Source organism: Myiozetetes cayanensis, unplaced genomic scaffold, assembly GCF_022539395.1.
Source record: "Myiozetetes cayanensis isolate MyiCay16 unplaced genomic scaffold, myiCay2020 scf5-8, whole genome shotgun sequence".
Taxonomy (NCBI): domain Eukaryota; kingdom Metazoa; phylum Chordata; class Aves; order Passeriformes; family Tyrannidae; genus Myiozetetes; species Myiozetetes cayanensis.
This window is the reverse complement of record NW_026087742.1, coordinates 32,862,691-32,881,876: the sequence shown is the minus strand read 5'-3', so window position 1 is coordinate 32,881,876 and position 19,186 is coordinate 32,862,691. Positions and strand designations below refer to the sequence as shown.

The 19,186-nt window shown below is 37.4% G+C and overlaps 1 protein-coding gene across 16 annotated transcripts in view; it reads right to left on the bottom strand.

Annotated features, from left to right (window-relative positions):
* The window catches only part of DLG2 (discs large MAGUK scaffold protein 2), a 996,215-nt gene that overhangs the window by 495,444 nt on the left and 481,585 nt on the right, over positions 1 to 19,186 (bottom strand). The gene's annotated exons all lie outside the window — the stretch shown is intronic.

Below are 19,186 nucleotides of genomic sequence, written 5' to 3'. Positions count from 1 at the left end.
CAGACACCTCACCTCCTCTTCTCCTGTTCTGAAATTTAACTCTTTGGTTCTCTTCGATTTGCCAGCATGCAACAGAAGCAGCAGCAGTTCAAATATGAGATACACAGAACTGCAGGAAAGCAAAGGGGTACAAAGGTGCCAAAAATAGAAATGTGTATTAACTGTTAAGGTGAAGGAACAGGTGTTTTTTTGTGTGGGTTTCAGTGCAATAAAGATATGAAAGGGAAATTGATTTTACTTTGTTCTCATGCTTTGGTATCTATTCAGAGGTATTTTTGTTACCTAGTTTCAGTTCTCAACAGACAGGCATCATAGCTGCTCACTTCACTTGCTGATGTCATACATGCTTTGTTGAAGGATTTAAGACTCAGTCAAGGGCTTCTCTTTTTCTTTGATTATGGCTTCATGAAATAGAAACCTGATAGATTTTTTTTTTTTTTTTTCAAATTTCAAACTTCTGTTCTACCTAGAATCATAGAATTAACTGGGTTGGAAGAGACCTCTGAGATTATCAAGTCCAACCCTTAATCCAACCCCACTGTGATTACTACCTAAGCATTCTTTTCCCTCTTCCTTTAATTGCAAGCTATTTTGCATTAGGAATGGAGAAGTACCTTTGAACACCAATTTTTGCAGCAAAACAGCAATGCATTTTTTTCCTTTTGTCACATACTTCAGCTTTAACCCCTGCACTTCTCTTCAGTTATAATCTCTAAACAATAAGCAGAAACATACTCTTTTGGCTCCAGACATATGACTAACCAGATGTTCCACCCAGTCAGACGCAGTATCAAAGCTGTAAACTTACAGGGTTTATAGCTATGTATTGTCTTCTACAGTACTTGTATTATAGGACAAATCCTGCCCAATGCCCTCCCACCTACAACTGGAGATACCAATATGCGGGAGAACCACTGCTGTCCTGTGTGCAGGACTGGATTTGGGGTGCACACATGCAAGAATAATTTCTGCTCTACTATTCTGTGGTAAAGAGCAAACCAAAATTATTAGATGCATGGCAAAGGAAATACATAGCAATTTACTGTGGGGCTCTTGGGGCCAAGGAAACACTTCTCCCCCCCTGCTCCCCCCCAGGATTTTCAGAGAATGGATGAAACTATTTCCTCCAGGGTACATAAAATCAAAAGCGAAAATATTACACTCCCACTTATAACTTATATAGAACATCCAAGTTACTGTCACTGGATGGCATTGCCCAAGCTTTGAGCCTTACGGCATATACTTCTCAATTCTGTTAAGATTATAAAGAGTTCAAAGAACTCTTCAACACATTTTAAAATGGTAAGTTGGTTAACTAAATTGAAGTTCTTAGATAGTGAGAGTTCTTTGCCAAGGTAACTCCAAGGTGTATGTGTGTTTTTTGCTTGACATCTAAAAACTTCTGACAAAATTTTGGTAACTGGTGATATTTCTGGGAACAAAATAGTTTCTAATTACTTCCAGTTCAGATATTTAGTTAGTACCGGCAGTCAGAAAGTTTTAAGACCACAAGATACACTAAAATCATGTTTCATCTGGAGTATGATTGCTACCTGTCCAACTGCTCCAACTTTCTGAACTCTAGGCTTATACTAAAATGGATTCTCCAAGGTGAGAAAACCTTTATTATGACATGTAGCAGCGTCACAACATTAGTCACACTTGTGGGATAAGAGAGTGTCACATCATGGAGGGAAGGGAAGATTAGAGAGTAGAAAGATGGCCTGAAAAAATTAGGAAGAAAACAGACATCTTGTTTCTAGATGGGATGTCACTGTAAGGAAAATGGTGGGGGAAAAAGTATAGAGAAGAAGCAGCAACATCATTACACAACTTAAACAACACTATAAATGTTAAAGGAATAGGAAAAAATCTTATATATTATATGCATAAACAGTAGAACACTTCTCCCACTCTGCTCCCATGTTTTTATGAAGAGAATAATTCGAAATCATTGCACTACAACCAAAAAAAGAGTAAATTCTCCCAAGCAACTATTTATATAGTCTTATGTATATTCAGAAGCTGAGAAAATTGAAGGAAACACTCATTAAACAATAAAGCCTCATTTTTATGACTTTTATCATCAACATTAGCAGCTTTACTGAACTATTTATTCAGGAAAAATGGGGAGTAATAAAAAGCCACAATTCATCCCACTTAAAGGAAAAAAATAGAATACATTGTTCGTTTAAGAAATAATGACAAAGCAATAGGGAGGTAATTTTCTCCACCCACTGAAAATGTTAGATCAGAAAGAATAAATCTCACCAAATACCTAATTCTGATTCTCATCAGAAATGCAGTTTAACTATTTGCATGCATTTGCAGATCTATCCAAACCCCCAAGTACAGCAATGTCCAGACTATGAGCCATTTCCTTACAGCTCTATCACAGAGCAGTCTGCCATACATTGCCAATAGCAGGTTTATTAGGTCTGTACTCGTACCAAGGGATTTTATGATTATGAATATTTTACTGTAACCATAACGAAGACTGCATTTTACAGAAGTGCTACAAGCAGAGCTGCTTTAGAAGAATTGGAACTCCCAGCTGCTGTCTGCTCACAGGAGTAATATGTACTTTAGCTTGCTCACTGAAGTGCTACATTACAAGGACAGAGAGATGCATGCCACTGAGCAACAATATTATCACAGGCAGGAGATAATCAGTTAAGAGCAGATTTTACAAGGAGCTTCTTTCTACAAATGAATGGGTGGTTTTCAGTAAACCAAACCACATCTAAACTATACACTAAATGCCATTCTTGTTCCTCTATGAGAAGAATTGGTCTTACCACAAGTGGACACATGGGTATAAGCACAAAGCCACTACGTTGTTGAATCCTATTATTTTTTTATGACATGACTCCCCAACATCGCAATCAACAGCAACTGATGCTCAGTACTGAAACAGATGGTTGTTTCCAACACCTTGCCAACTGTTTGTATGCACTGAGCATCACCAGTATTTCTGACAGTTTGCCTCCTTTTTCAATTTTAACGTTGCGGTTTTACTTGAGCAGCACACGGGAAGAAGTGCGGCTTAGCTTTAGACAGGGTATTAATTTTCCCTTGTTAAGGGATAACTTCTCACAGCACACACGTGGGGAGTCAACCTCCCCCTCACACACCTGTGGTGAAGATAGATGTTAGCTGTAGATTCTGTTTCTCTCCCACCTCTGTCTGAATATATACACACAGTAGTCATAAAATGTGATGACAGGGCCATTTAAAATACAAATACGTTCAGTCATAAATAATGTCTTCCTTGTAAGAATGGGAAGACAGATGGAAATTAGTCATTCAGGGTTTGCAGAACTCTGTTTCCAGTGAAATGGACAGGAGATGGAACAAGTTAAAAATGAAATATTTAAGATATAAAACAACCACTTTGCTTCAAGGTTTATTTGTTAACACTCAGCACAGTTGTGGGTACAGGAACAGAGTTGCTGATGAGAAACTAAGGTATCTAGCTTTGTTTTTATTGGTACTAGGCAGCAACAGATATTGATTTGACTCATTGTACAAGCAACCATTTCCCATCCCCAGCACAATTAATTATCTTAGACAGTTGCATGATGCCAAGACATACTATTTAATGACCAGAATACTAGGAAATACAGGAACCTAAATGTCTGCTATTCCATGCAGAAGGCGAAAATTTTAGGCACTAAGACCTTACAGTAGTTCAAGTGGATGGAAGTCCCGATGTTTTTTAAGGACCCCGTTTTTCATTCTTTCCTCTAGGCAGTGGACTAATGTTCCTCCTAATGCAACAGGCAGTGTTTTTATAGGAAACACATAGCCACTCTTACAAAAGGGTAGTTACCCTGGTCAGTACCATCAAAAGGTGTTCAGACTTCTCTTCTGGCCAGGGCAGAACCCACTCTGTTACAAATACAATAGAAGGTGAAAGATTATCATACAATAGAACCATTGAGGTTGAAAAGATTATTGAGTCCAACCATTAACCCAGCACTGCTCAATCCCTCTAAACCATGTCCATATGCACCACATCTACATGAGCTGTAACTGCCTCCAGGGACGGTGACTCAACCACTTCCTTGGACAGCCTGTTCCAATCCTTGACAATGCTTTCCATGATGAATTTTTTTCCTAATATTCAACCAGACCTCCCCTGGCGCAACTTGAGGCACCCATCTGGCTACAAGCTCCTTTCAGGTAGTTGTAGAGAGCAATAAGGTTTCCCTGAAATTTCTTTTCTTCAAACTAAACAAACACAGCTCCCTCACCAGACTCCAGACCCTTCCCCTTCTCCATTCCCCTTCTCTGGACATGCTCCATCACCCCCATGTCTTTGTTGTTGTCAGGGACCCAAAACAGAACACAAGATTTGAGGTGTGGCCTCACCAGTGCCAAGTATGTAAATTTCTACTTATGATATTCTCCACCAGTTAAGTGGAGAATAATGTTTCATAAAAGCTTTTTCTTTTTGTAATAAAAATTTTAAAATTCTACCACTTGGCCCTGAATTTTAAAGATGAAACCTGGCTTGCTTTAAAGCTAAAGGCTTCCTGGGAACATCTAAGTCAATGGCAGGAACAGAGTGCAGGGATTCTGAGAACAGTCACTTATCCTGACGAAGAAACGTTGCAGAGAAGAGAACTGGAAGGAAAAAAAAAAAAAGCAGAAGATGAAGGAAGATGGGATAAAAATGGGGGAAAAAAAAGTGAAAATGAAGTGCTGCATATTAAGGATGACAGAGGTTCATGCTCTTCTCTTCCAATTAAAATTTTTCTACTCCCTTAATATTTCTTGTGCCAAATCTTTTCTCTGTATGCTTTCAGAAACCCAGATGTGACATTACAAGTTTGCCCCAGGTCTAATTTCCCCTTAAAACAGAAGATACTGCATGCATACATACATCTCCTCTGCCACCTTTCCTGACGTATGGCAGAACCGTCTTCTAGCAGAGGGCATGAAGAATTCCAGACACAACGTCACACGACTTCAATGCAGTAAAGAAATTAAATGCAAGCATTTTCTCCTGTGGATGTCCCTAAAGTGTGAGGCCCCAAACATTGTGTGCCTGCACATTGCCATGCAATTATCACTGCTATTTTTCTACTCTTCTGTTATTTGATGGCGTAGATGGCACTCAACCTGCTATCTGTGGTACAACAGGTCAAGAGACGAGAGTATGAGGAGGAATGCTACACAACTGCATGAAATAGGGCTTTAACTGTGGAAGGACATGAAATGGAAATTAAATAAGTGCTATGCTAAACACTGAGAGTCAGCACATCTATGCACACAGGGATATATTCTAGCACTTTACAGTATAATGGCATAACAGACGATGTTTTAAATTTAGGCAGTTCTTTTTCCTCTTTTATTTTTTAAGTCTTAGAATGGAGAAAAACCTAATTACTGCACTTAATTTTGATTTTAAAAATTGATTTTCCACTCTAGTTTCTGCTGGTGCATAGGAAACTCCAGCAAGTCACAGAAGTAATATAACCATTAGCAGCCTTAGAAAATAAATAAAAATTTGAAAAATGCTAGTTTATTCCATATTTGTCCCTAGTTCAGCACAAATTGCTTCCTACCGCACTTTCTGATAGAAATTTTTAAATTTCTTCCTGCTGTGTTAAGATATCACAATCAAAACTGTGTATAAAATCCTCAGATGTGCCATTACGCTGCTCAGACTCGTATCAAATCACAGCACAGTGTATGTAGCACAGTTATGCATTTGCATGGCAAGTACTCCCACGGGAAATAATATAAACTACAAAATTTATCCTTGGGGAGGGAAAAAAAGAAGAAACCACAGACTGCAAGCAGTGCTTATGTGTGTCATCAGTACATTTTGCAAGGGACTTGCCAAATATAATCCTGAACAAAACTGAATTCAGTGTGGAAACAGTTATATTACAGCTCTGTGTATATGCCTCTCATCCTGTAGTATTTAAGTACATTTTTTTTTTCTTTTTTTTTTTTTTGAACAGCAAGTGAGGCAACCTTTAACGAGCTAATCACAAAAGAACCCCCCAAAACAGCTGCAAGCACGGGCCTGGGAATATACATCATCCTTTCTTAAACATTATTTTATTCCTTGCTGATGACAAGCTGTCTTTTGTTTCAAAGACATCCTTAAATCTCACTTTTGCTTTATCAGCCCCAAGAGAAAAATTAAAAAGTCAGTTTAAGCAGAATCACTGCAAGTTATAGGCAATGTATCAGTGAACCACATGCACTCCCTTTGACCCAGCATCATTTAACAGTTTGAGGTGAGTATACCTAGCCCTTGTCCTTGTCCAAGCTCTCCAGAAAACTCTCATGCACATGAAGCTGGGTTGTACTGAATTATGAAACATTAAAGAACCACAAGTGATGAGATCTAACAGGATAGATATAAACTAACCTCATGCCACCATCTCCTTACAGGCAGACACACGTATACCTGTGTAGGTTGAGCCCACTAAGCAGCACGTTTCTGAGCGGCAGCAGAGTCAACGAGCATAACATGCACACCGTTCTTTGACAGCTCAGAGGCTGGACTGCCTTTCCTCCCTCTCCCAAGCCTCTGTCAAAGCAGCAGTTCTTTTTTCTTAGCTGGGGCTGTCTCCAGCCATATTCTGCAGTTGGCTGGATCATACCCCAGAAGAGCAGTCCCTCCCCTCCAGAGGCTCCTACTTGTCTTTTTAATGCTTGTAAGAGAACAACCCACATGTGCAGAACCAATGCAACAGATAATGGCTTCTGCCAGTTTTCATTTCAGTTCTTGCTCTTTATCCCTGTCCTCAGCTTTTCTAGGCTGTGATCCTCACAGCTCATGGGAAGAGATCCTAGAGTTCAACAGTTCAATATCATTGGGGAAGTTAAATCATTTTAGAGGCAAATTGTTAAGGACAACATTGCTGAACACTTCAGGTGCTGAACACAGGTTTAACAAAGCAATGTATTCCTGCCAAAAAAAAAGAGAAGAAACATGAAGGAAAAGGATGTACCTAATTCCTCCAAATATAAGATGTCCTACTACTAAGTATGATAGGAAGACTAGAAGTCTTCACCCAGGATTGCCTGCAATTCTTGCTTCCTATGGACAGAGACAAGGAATACGTCTCCTTACTTTTCAAACTGACTCACCACATTTCTGTTATTCAAGCAAAGCAAAGAGAGGACAGCCTAAACCACAGTAGACCAGGCACCAGGTTTTCTCCCTTCATTCTGCTAAAGTTCTTCGGCATGAGATTAATTACTCTTTGCAAGCCATTTGCTCACTCTTGAAGAGAAAAGAGTAATGCTCTACTGCACTGGGACAGTCTAAAGATAAGAGTATTAAAAAATGTGAAGCACTGTGATAGAAAGCATTATAGAAAGCAGAACATCTACCCCCCACACTGGTTGATATAGAATCATACAGAATTCTGCTGAAGGGTCTGTTAAGAGTCCATACCAAACCCGATTACATAAATGTTTCATTGTAATGTGACACATGAAAAGGTCCATTTCAGCAGTAACAGTCATAAAGGGTGGTGTTATACCCATTTTGACCAAAAGAGAAAGGAACTGTAAAGGAATATGAGGTCAAGGACAAGAAGTTATTCTTCTTACACCCATGAGAAGATCTTAAGAAGTAAAAAAAAAATCTAGCAAATATTAAAATCTAAAATATAGATTTATCTAACCTATTTCAGTAAATTAATTAATTATATATTTAAAAAGGATAAGAGAAAATTTGTCACACATTGTTATCCTAATCAATACCACTCGAGTGCAAGCCCAGTTCATGTTACTCCCATCCCTTAGGAGAAATATGAGAAGCACAGTTGTGGAGGGACATTTTCTGTTACAGAGGATTTTGGTACTTCAAAAACCAGGGAAAGAACTGAGGCTGTATACAGCTAGTGAGATATACTTTGACAACAGATGGAATAGAGCTGGAAAAAAATATACAGAAAAATAGTGATAGTTTTTTAGGACAACAATAAAAAATAGCATCTTTCCAAACACTTCAAAGTTTTAAAATTTAATCTGAGTGTTTCAAGAAAACAGAAACTTTTTGAGTTCTCTAACCAGTAGAAAATTGAGAAAGTGTTCCTTGAAATTGTCAAAATATTTATCTTTCTTTTTCATCAAAAATCAGAACATTTCAGCCTTCTGCAGGGCTGTCAATACTGCTGTCTAAATTGCATTTACATTTCATTTCCTTTGGGATCCCAGTCAACAGATATTTTTAAAATTTCTGTTCTGCACAACTCAGTGAAAATACTTGCATTTGATTCATACATCCAGCACCCTCAAAGATTCTCCCACATCTTTTTGCAAATTGAATTTTGCCAAGCTAGGTATATTGGTTGTCTTCTCACATGTCATACAGACAACATGAAGATGCTAGAATGAACTCATGTGAACTTATAGAAAAGATCATAAGGAGAGAAAGTACCACAAAAGCAAGCAATTCACTGCTTCTCATTGTTCAAGCATACTGGGAATCACCAGATTTCATGCCTAGACCTCCCAGAAGCAGAATCAAAGCTGAATGAAGGACTGTTTCTCCACAGCTAAACGCAGAAAAGATTTAATATACCCAGACTTGCACAACATGTCTCTGCCCTCCACACAGTGATGCCCCAGAAAAAGTATCTCCAAGGACTCCAGTTATTTTTCTGTGGCTCTAGGGGAGCCAGCTCTACACTGAACTGAACCGAAAGCTCTAAAATGCTTCCAGCTTCCAGCCAAGAAAATTAAATAATGAGCAATGTGCCAAAATCCCATTCCCAGCACTGGAGAGGAGCTCTGATCTTAAGAGAAACAATCTGTTCTCTCCATGCTCCCTCTCTTTGCCATTCAGAGTCTTGAAAGGTTCAGTGAAGGTAAAAGCTATAAAAGCGCCCAGACTTCTAAGTAGTGCCTTATCCTAGCAGGCTCAGGCTCCCAGATACTGCTGGTTGTGACAACCTACCAGTCTTGTTATTAAAGGCAGCTGTTGATTGTGATTGTGAGCACCAGCTCTGATCCAGATTAGATCCTTAATACACCAAACCCCACATGCATAAGACGAGTGCTTCCAGTTGCCTGCCTACCAGGCACTAACCTGCCTAACACTCCCACACTCATTTTAGTCAGTTAAGCATATCACTGCCAAAACTGCTATTTTGTTAAAATATCCTCTGACATGTCTATTTCCTGCTTTCAGGCCTATCCTTTTAAGAACATAATAGGCATTTATGCCTCTGTAGTTCCTTAAAAATAACAGATTAAGTACTACTCACTTACTGAGTCCTCTGCCTACTGTAATGCTGTAGGAAGACAACAAAAAGATGGTAGATTGCAAATGCATTACACAAATGTCTTAGTAATTTGATGTGATTTAAAGATGAGATAAGCAGGCAGCCTAATCTTTCAGTCTCAGATGGTCTCAGTCTGAAGAGGACTGAAGGAATACACCACTTGACTATTTAATCTATTATAACAGTAAATGACCACTAAAGCTCAGGACAGAACATCACAACACAAATGTGTTATATGAATGCATAACCTTGGTATTTTTCAAGGCAACATCTCCATAGCAATATGTGGGTATTCCTACCTATTGGATTTTCATCAGGAGAAGTGTGTGGAAGAGCATGCTAATCCTTTGGCTTTGATTGCATGTTCAATGCACATTCCAAGCAATATATCGTGGATAAATGTTACACGTTAAATCTCACACGTTTGCAAGTGACAAAGAGACAGAACACCAGACAGTACTTCAGAAGTGACAATTTTGACTGTTTCTAGGACAGGGTACATAGCCTAGGATTTAGCCTCTACAGCTGTACATTTCGGAATGTGCGATGTGCCTTGCTGAGAAAGATCTGTATTTTTAGTTACACAAGCACTGAATATGGCACAGTGGCAAGGCAAACTACATTGCAAACGCAAATTCAAGAGGTTGGAAAAGAAAAAAAAAGAAATTGATTTCAAGCAATGTTTGAAATATATGCAAACAAAGTCACTTAAGTGAAACCAGAGTAAAATTTGAAAGTTCAAGATAAAAATTATTATTTACAAATTACTTGCAAAGTTCTGGCCTTCAGAAAGCAAGGTAAGTTCCCCCAATGCTTTTCTATGCATAGTGTGAGAGAGGTTGTTAAAGCTGATATATTGTAATCTGAGTTACATTTAAACATCTGGTCTGTCTGCTTTATGTGCTTTGATAGGCTCTAGTCAGAGCAATCGATAGAGTCTTAAAATGCTATTGAATATAAGTTTTAATATATGTTTTACTTATGTGTTCTTCTGGGCAGGCTTTAAAATCAGAATAGTAGGTAAAATATGACTCAAACCCACCATAATATTATATAACATTGTTTTAAATGAAGTATATTCCTAATGTGGATTTAGCTACTGTAAAATTTGTATTTGATTAGTACTATATCCCACAATTTTCCCAGTAATCATTTAAAGAAATAGACATATTTATACATAGGATGGATAAAGTTATACTTCGTGTGGTCTGTAGGGTCTTTCACTTGAAACAAAAAATCCCTGTAATTCCTGAGAGTTAAATTATCTTCTTCAACTGATTTAAAAGGGAGTTTTGCCTAATGAATGACATTTTTTCTCTCTCATTGTGGTAGAGCCTCTGTTCTTCTGATTAGAAGTATTTTGGAGTTTTAGAAACTATACCAGAATTTATAAAAGATTGAATATTCACTTTGAAGATGGAGCCTGACTATTTCTATGTTCCAGACAGTACTGGGTACAAGAACTAAAGGTTACCTAAATGGTTTAGGCATTTAAAATATATCTAGCTGTTGTCATCACCAGAAAATAACCAACAAATAATTTTTCAGTTGGAAAAGACAGGTCAAAATATAGACTACAAAAGTCGTGCACATTTGATTCATCCAACCTAATTTCTTTAAAAAGCATCAAGCCTAAAATATTTCAGAAAGATACAAAAAATAATAGCTTTAATTTAATTAGACTTCTCAATACATGTGAAAGTAATTTAGAAGTGTACCACAGGGCAATGGAAATAAATATCGACAACCATAAAACCTCAAAATTAATTTATAAATAAATACTGATTCTGGAATTAACTCTGATGTAATTTATCCTGAAGGGAAGAAACTATAAAGGAACCAGCAATTTATCCTTTGCTCAGCTGTGAGCATAGACTATTGTATTAAACAATCTGAATTATACCATTTTTCCTATAAGCACTCACATTTTTTATTATTAAATAATTTTCCACATCTGTGTTATGATATACATTATTATTATTATTTTTTAAAGTCCAAATTTTAATCCTCACATATGATAGAACATTTCTGGAGAGATAGCAGAGATTCTGAATAACATTTTTAATGTGAACTGAAGCATTATATCTAAAAGATTTGAAAAGCAAAAATTCAGTAATGTGCACAACTCTAATTAGACTGGAACTGAGCAGAGCTGCTCAGCAGGGTTGCTTAACAGCTGGTCCAAATCTCTTAGGGAGGAGCATATTTTTACAAAACATTTTATGAGGCCACACACTGAAAGCTATACTACTTTATTATAGAGCCAGACAGGTTGATTAATAAATACCAATTTTGCTTTAGGAATCAGAAATGTAAGTGGTTTGCCTGTCCAAGGAGACTCTGCAATTTATTACTTTATGCTTATTTATATAGCCTCACGCATAACTAGCTCAGAACTTTTATCAACCTCTCAAATGCTTATATTTGGCAAAAATCAGAAGCGAATAGACTCATTCTTAGGGGAAAAAAAAAAAAAAAAGAAAATTACAATAAAATAGTTGAGCCAACATGTAACAGCAATCTGTCTCCAAGACAAATTTATAGGCAGTCTGGTAAGATAACTAGGGCAATAGGAGTAGAAAGACAGAGGCCAAAGACTAGGGTGTGTCAGATATGCAGTTGTGAGTCACTTTATTTTCTAAGTTGCTGCACAAGATAGATGTCATGACCTCTCACATAGCACTGCTGAAAAAAGTGTTAGCATAACAAGCTGTCAGTCTGGACAATAACTTGAAACATTTTATAAAAGTTCAAAAATATTTGGATTTTCCAAGAGGTTCTCCTTTCTGGAGGCCATTCATTCTGTATTCTAGACAGAACAGTAGTGCTTTGTAGTCTTCAAGAATATGTATAAGCTGGATTTTCTAATTAAAATTAAAATTTCGTTTTTTTAACAAACTCTACGTCTGAATTTCACTCAAAAAGGTTTAATACTGAAAAACAAAGCATTGGTTGTATACCCACACCGTAAAAAAAAAAAAAAAAATAGAGTCATAGAATGGTTTGGGTTGGAAGGGATGTTAAAGATCATCTAGTTCCAGCTCCCGTGCCCTGGGCCAGGTTGCTCAAAGCCCCATTCAATCTGGCCTCAACACAGTCTCAAGCTACTGTGACTCTCTTTCCTTGTCCACCTCTTCAATTAATATTATAGATTGTTACTACTTTCAACTATGTTTAATACCCAAACATCAAATGTATAATACCCAAGCTGACAGCTCCTGGTACTGCTATAATAGGGACAATTGTCCCCAGTCACTGAACTCCGTTCAGATCATCTCTAAGTGTGCACCCATCTTCCTTTTCCTCTTCCTTAGTCTTTCATCATTAGGGTCATAGGTAGCATATTAGCCCTATGAAACATGATATGGAGCATTCTACACAGATAGGTCGAAGTGTATTACTTCTCTTTCAAACTCATCCAGGTAAAACAAACTTGCTACAAATGTGCAGACCAGGTGCTCTTGTCTATTGCCTGTCTGAAATAGTCAGTGTGCCTTCTCACTTCTTCTTTCCCATATATTTCTTTATTTTTAATTTCATTTATAATGTCTTTCTGCTTGATACAAACTGGACACAGTGTCATTCCTTTAAAACTGGTCTCATAAGTCACAGAAACACTAGCTGACGGTAGGGATTGGAAGGGACCTCTGGAGATCATCTAGTCTAACCTACCTGTTAAAGCAGGCTCTTGGAGCATGGAACACAGGATCATATCCAGCAGGGGTTTGAGTATCTCCAGGGAAGGAGACTCCACATCTTCTTTGGGCAGCCTGCTCCAGTGTTTTGTCACCCTCAAAATAAAAAAAGCTTTTCCTCAGATTCAGATGGAATTGCCTACATTTCAGTTTGTGCCTGCTGTCCCTCGCTCTGTTGCTGGGCATCACTGAAAATAGTTCCATCCTTTTGACACCTGCCCTTGAGATATTTGTGTAGATTGATGAGATCCACTGTTGGTCATCTCTTCGCCAGGCTAAACAAGCCCAGCTCCCTCAGCTTTTCCTCACAAAGAAGATACTCCAATCCTCTCATCATCTCTGTAGCTCTCCACTACATCCTCTCCAGTAGTTCCTTGTCTTGTACTGAGGAACCCAGAACTGGACACAGCACTCCAGATGTGGTCTTATCAGGGCTGCAGAAAGGGGCGGGATCAACCAGGGTACTATTGGCCTGCTTGGCCCCCAGAGAGCACTGCTGTCTCATGAACAGTTTGTTGTTCCTCAGGTCCCTCTTTCTAGCAGCTAACCATTACTGCTGCATGGGGTTATTCCTCCCCAAATGCAGCTCTGCATTTGCCTTTGTTGAACTTCATTACATTCCTCTGCACCCAACACACCTCATTACTTCATTACCTTTATTATCCAACTCACTCAAGCATAGATCCCTCACAACAGCTGAAGAAGGTTATCTGGCATTTATTCTCCAAACTCCTTTGCCTGTACTTCCACCCTGTAAGACTTAAGCAATAATGTTTTGAGAAGTAGAAAGTAGGCAACTTTTTGAAATGCAACAAAACATCTACCAAATAAGTTGTTAAAGAAAAAAAAAGGTCAATATCATATTTATAATTCATTAAAGATCTGTCACTTTTCAACCATTCTTTCAGCATCTCATTCTACCTCAGAGGTTTTCAGTTCATGAGAGAATGTTTTATGCCTGTGACGCAGGAACCAGAGAGAGTCTGGCTTCAAAAATTCTTCATCTTGACACAAAGAATTAATCCAAAAAGAAGAGATGAGGGGACATTCCTTTGCTTTAATAGTACATTTTTATTTTTGACTGCATAGGGTGCATTTTCCTACTCTGCTCTCAAAAGCAAATACTGGGAATATAGCAGAATAAGGGGAAGAAAGTCCCCAAAATCCTAAACCAGCGAGAAATAAGGTAAAAAATTAAATAAGTTTACACTTGCTAAACAAATATTAGTTTTTAAAAATGTGTTGGTTATGAAGATTCTTCATAGTACTAATATGTCTTGTCAACTGCTGAATCACACACACACACACCCAAAGACATAGATACAGCACTGCGCAGGAAAAGAAACTAGTTTTACAGCAATTTGGCAGTTTGGCAACATTTCCAAACCAAGCAATGTCAGTTTAGTGTGTTATATAGACCTTGCTATCACACATTTCCTGATCATTCCCTTCTGTAAAAATCATAATTATTTAGGAAGGTCAGTATCTCCCGCAGTGCTGTTCAAGCACTATGACAGAACTGACATTCATGGATGACACTGGGAAAGTTGCCAGGACAAGAGAGCTACTACTTGTTTTCTGTTGTTTTCTGTTTTGTTTTTGAAAGAAGCCAGAATAGCTCTTATTTGGCTCACATTACTCTGTGCCTGGGTATCTTTACAGTTATTCAAACCATCTCAGTATTATATAGTATAAATGGAGATCTTAAGCTAGAGCTGCAAAATAATTTTCAGAAATGTTTGCATAGCAATTGCATAATTTACCCCTGGACCAAGATTCTTTCAGGTTTATTCCTTGAATAATCAAATTCTGTTTTGCTTCAAAGCCATTAATGCCTGCCAGATGCTGCACCCTGTAGTACATCCTTCCTAATTGCCAGATTGGGACCTGATGTGGACTGCATTGTCCCTAAAAATGAATCAGCAACTACAAGCTTCACTCTAGGCCCCATCTCCTGCCAATGCAGAATTTCTGGGATTTCTGAGAGCTTGCATAATCTCAGACTAACCATCACAAAACCAGCAACACAACACGACTACTTTTTCCACTATCATGGAACCTGTGACACCAAGCTTGGACTGAGATACCTCACCTTTACAGCATTCCTAAACCTCCTACACTACTGAACAGAAGATGTTCACTTGCGTTTTTTTTCAGGAGTTGACAGGAATATTTAATTATATCCTTTCTGTACAATTAATTATGATAGTTAAGAGTAATACTCAGAAGAACATTTGATTTAAGAAGATTGGTGACATTCAAAGATATCTTAGTCTCAGTATACTTTTCTGACTCCTGCTTCCACTGGCTTTATGAAAGAATGATTTCAAAATATTTGGGTTTGTGTTTCACAGACACAGATGCTCAGCTGACTTAAGAGAGGCATCAGATCATCCCAGTGTATTTTAAATATATGCAAATGTGTTTTTCAAAATAAAAGTATACATTCATTCTCTAGGGCCATGCACTCCCAATATTTTTTTGGAATTCTGCTGGACTTTCTAGTAACTACTGAAGAAAAAAACCTTTTCTTATACAAGACCATCAACATAAACCTTCCTAATTGTAAAGCAAATCATGCTTCCAGTTTGTTTCAGATAGTATATTTAGTTTCTTCACCAGAGTGAAGTGTAATCACGTATTTGAAGATGCTGCTTGACAATACCCAAGATAATTTAATTTAAAATTTGTCCTTGGTCACAATATTTAGGAATTAAAGTTCTACAGCAACTTGGTGGTTTAAACATTTACCATCCTTTCTGTCCCTATGGATTGAGGAGATTCAAAAGGGTGGCATCTTATTATGTGTTTTCCACCAGGGAGAGATAACCCCTGTAAAGATTAATGTGCTGCCAGACTACTCTACCATCCCCAAAAGTATCACTTTAAAATTTCATAAGACCTTTTTTCTTTCCCCACTAAGCTGAATAAAGCCCAAAGAGCTTTCTCTTGCAAGCTTCAAGGAAGGCATTATAAAATATGTCAATACCAAACATATTTCCAATATCAGCATTCATTTCACACATGAACTCTGAATAAGTTTGTGCAGAATCAAGACTTTAGACTAGATTTTTCTGCCACAGTAGATTTCATGATATTATACATTACCTCAAACGATATACTCAGGATATCTTAGTGAAGGTTATTAGAATTGATTTATTAATTTTTCAAAAAAAAGTATCTAAAAAGGCAATGAAATAGTTAAGTTGGATGCCACTGCACTTTATTAACTCACACCCTCATTTTAGCATTAATATGAAAACTTGATCTGAAATATGCAAAAGACAAGAATTTATTATGCATTAATGCTAGAAGTTATGTATTAATTACAGAAATCAGAGAGAGATTTGACAGGAAAAAAAAGTCAGTCTAATACCAATTCTGTGAAGAGAATTGAAAGCAAGCCTCCAAACCCAAATGTTTTTCTCTGTTACAGTAATCTCAATAAAAAAATTTCCGAGTCCTTAATTTATATCTAAAAAACATGGAGCTAGACAGGATATAGAAAATAGAGAAAATTTACTGAACTAATCTTTTAGTCAGCCTAGATAAAAACTGAAATTATTTCCTCATTTACCTCCTTGCTTTAGAGATCAAAATCATGTTTCTGGCTTGCTGATACAATTATTTGCTTGTACGCTTGCCAGGCAGTGTGGTACATATCCATCTTCACTACATGCTACATGCCAGCAATTGCTCTGCTTGGGGTAGGCAGTTGGAAAGCAATCTGTTAAAGTCCACAGCATGATTCAAAACCATTCTCCTCTCCTCCTAACACCTTTCTCATTGAGAGCTGTCTTAAAGAGCAATCTCTCTCCACCAGCACATCTCCTTACTTGAGCCTGGTCAATAGATCTTGTGGTGTACATGCAAGTTTTTAAATTATGCTATCTTGGTTTAGAAGGGTTTTTTAAGGGTTTGCAGAACAGCACAAAAATGAAAAACTACTTGGTTCTACCTCAGCTAACTATATATTTTGTTATAATTTGGATGACCATTACCCAGCTATTTCTCTAGGCAAGCTGAAGAGCCTGGGTATTTCATCAATCTGCTAAGATAACCCTCATTTAAATCCTCATGTACAGCAGAAAATGTTTAATATTGCAATCCATCACATGTCTCCCTTGCTGGTGTCACTACACAAGGAGTTTTTTGATTATTTTTTTTTCTTTCTGAGATCTACATTTTTTGCCCAAAGAAGTTCGGAAACACCATCCCTGGAAGTTCAAGGCCAGGTTGGATGGGGCTCTGAGCAACTATGGGAAGGTGTTCCTGCCCATCCATGGCATGGGGGCTGGAACTAGATGATATTTAAGGTCCCTTCCAACCAAAACCATTATGTGATTCTATGATTTTAAGTCGCATTAAAAGAATGCATGCACTCTGTAGATGTGATTTCAAAAACGTCTGCCTTGCAAATTACCCAATCTCCTAAACTAGGCACTCCAACAATATGTGATCCCTATTGCTGGGATAGACAAGTTCCCATCAACATCTGGTAACACGACTCCTTCATTACTCACCCATCATGCTTGAAGTTCTCCTGTCCTATTAAAGCATCTCTGACTTGTTGCAAACACTTTACTTTGGAACAAAAAGATCTATTTTTTATGCACAATACTGATTATTAGCGATGGGACAGAATTGCTAAGGTACTGAAAGGGAAACTGAGCTGATCTGCTGACTCAGCCATGAAAGTATGCAACTCCTCCACTCCATGCCTTTGTTTCATCAAATCGTAAGACAGTGGTAATGCTGATCCCTGCCGAGCCTTTCAGATTATGCAGATCCAAACTGTTTTATAATTCAGTAGAATTAAAGAAAGGTAAAACTCTATAGCATTCATTATGTCTAAAGGACATAAGGCATAACTGCATAGCAATTTGTTTAAATTTCCAAGAATACATAAAAAAATTATTTGTAAACCTCCTCCCTCTTTTCCCTTCAGCCTTTCTTAGTTTAGGATAAAGAAACCAAGGGAGAAACCCATTTGTTCATCATGATAGTTCCCCTCTGGCCTACTCCCAACAGAATAATTTCAAATTAGTAATTGAAATTAAGAAAGAAATGTAGAGCACAGATGTAGCTAGTAGGAGTTTTACACTTCTGATTCCAGAATGAAGACTTTAAAACCAAAGAAAGCAATTTCAGAATGGCACTGAACTTGCAAAACGGCTCTGTAGATAACACAGCAACAGAACAGATATCTCATCAACACCAGCAGCAAAGCTTAGCAAAGTTACATTTCAGCGCAGATATTGGGGGCACTTCTGCAAAAGATTTCTGTGCTGAGATTGCAAAACCCAGTTTCTCAAATTGCAAATACATGTTGAATATAAAACTAACACTGAAAAGCCAGGAAGTACTTTCCAGAGAAAGGGGTAGCAGAACTTTTATTTTCACTGAACTTCATTAACTGGGTTTTAATGATCAGAAGTTCCTCTCACCCAGACAGAACATATAAAAAGGTTTTAGCATGAAAAAAAATAATTAAGAGGACTACTTAGCACATGTGAAAGAACTATCTTCTAGTCACAAGTTTCTTTTTTATCTTACTACGCTTTAATTCCTATACTTTTTTCTATACTTTTTTTCTCCCAGAGCTACACTTTTATGTCTTAAACTAGATGCAGAATTTGGAGGCTTCTAGGATCATGCTTTAGGCCTACTCTGTAATTTAACATAATTTGTTATAACTGCTGGAATTATTAAAAAGATTTCAAGGCATAATTTTTAGAATAAAATATAACTCAAAGATTTCTTGCTGATGGAGGGCCCAAAGGAATTCAGATTTGTCTTTATATTTAGCTGTCAAGTGATGGTCGTTTATCTATACAATTTATTATATTTTATATCAACTTTCCTTTCTCTGATTAGTATAATTTTTATCTCTGAAATCCACTAGTATTCAGTACAATTCAGATATAATTGCAGAATAGCCATTCAGTATCTTTCTGTAGATTTGTAACAACTAAGATATGCAACAAAACCCAAAATTTAATGGAGCAACTTAAACAGAGAATGAAAGGGCTGACTACTTCTGTTACCACACTAAATAGCCAACACTGCTTTTCTCTGTGTCTCTGGAACATTGCAGGAATGTTTATGTTTCTCTTATGCTATTTATTTATCTCTGTTTAGTTTGCCAATCTAATTCTTTCAAAATAAGCACCGTTTTTCCTCTCATCTTAATCGTTTCATTTTTGTCTACAGAGACAGACAGCACTA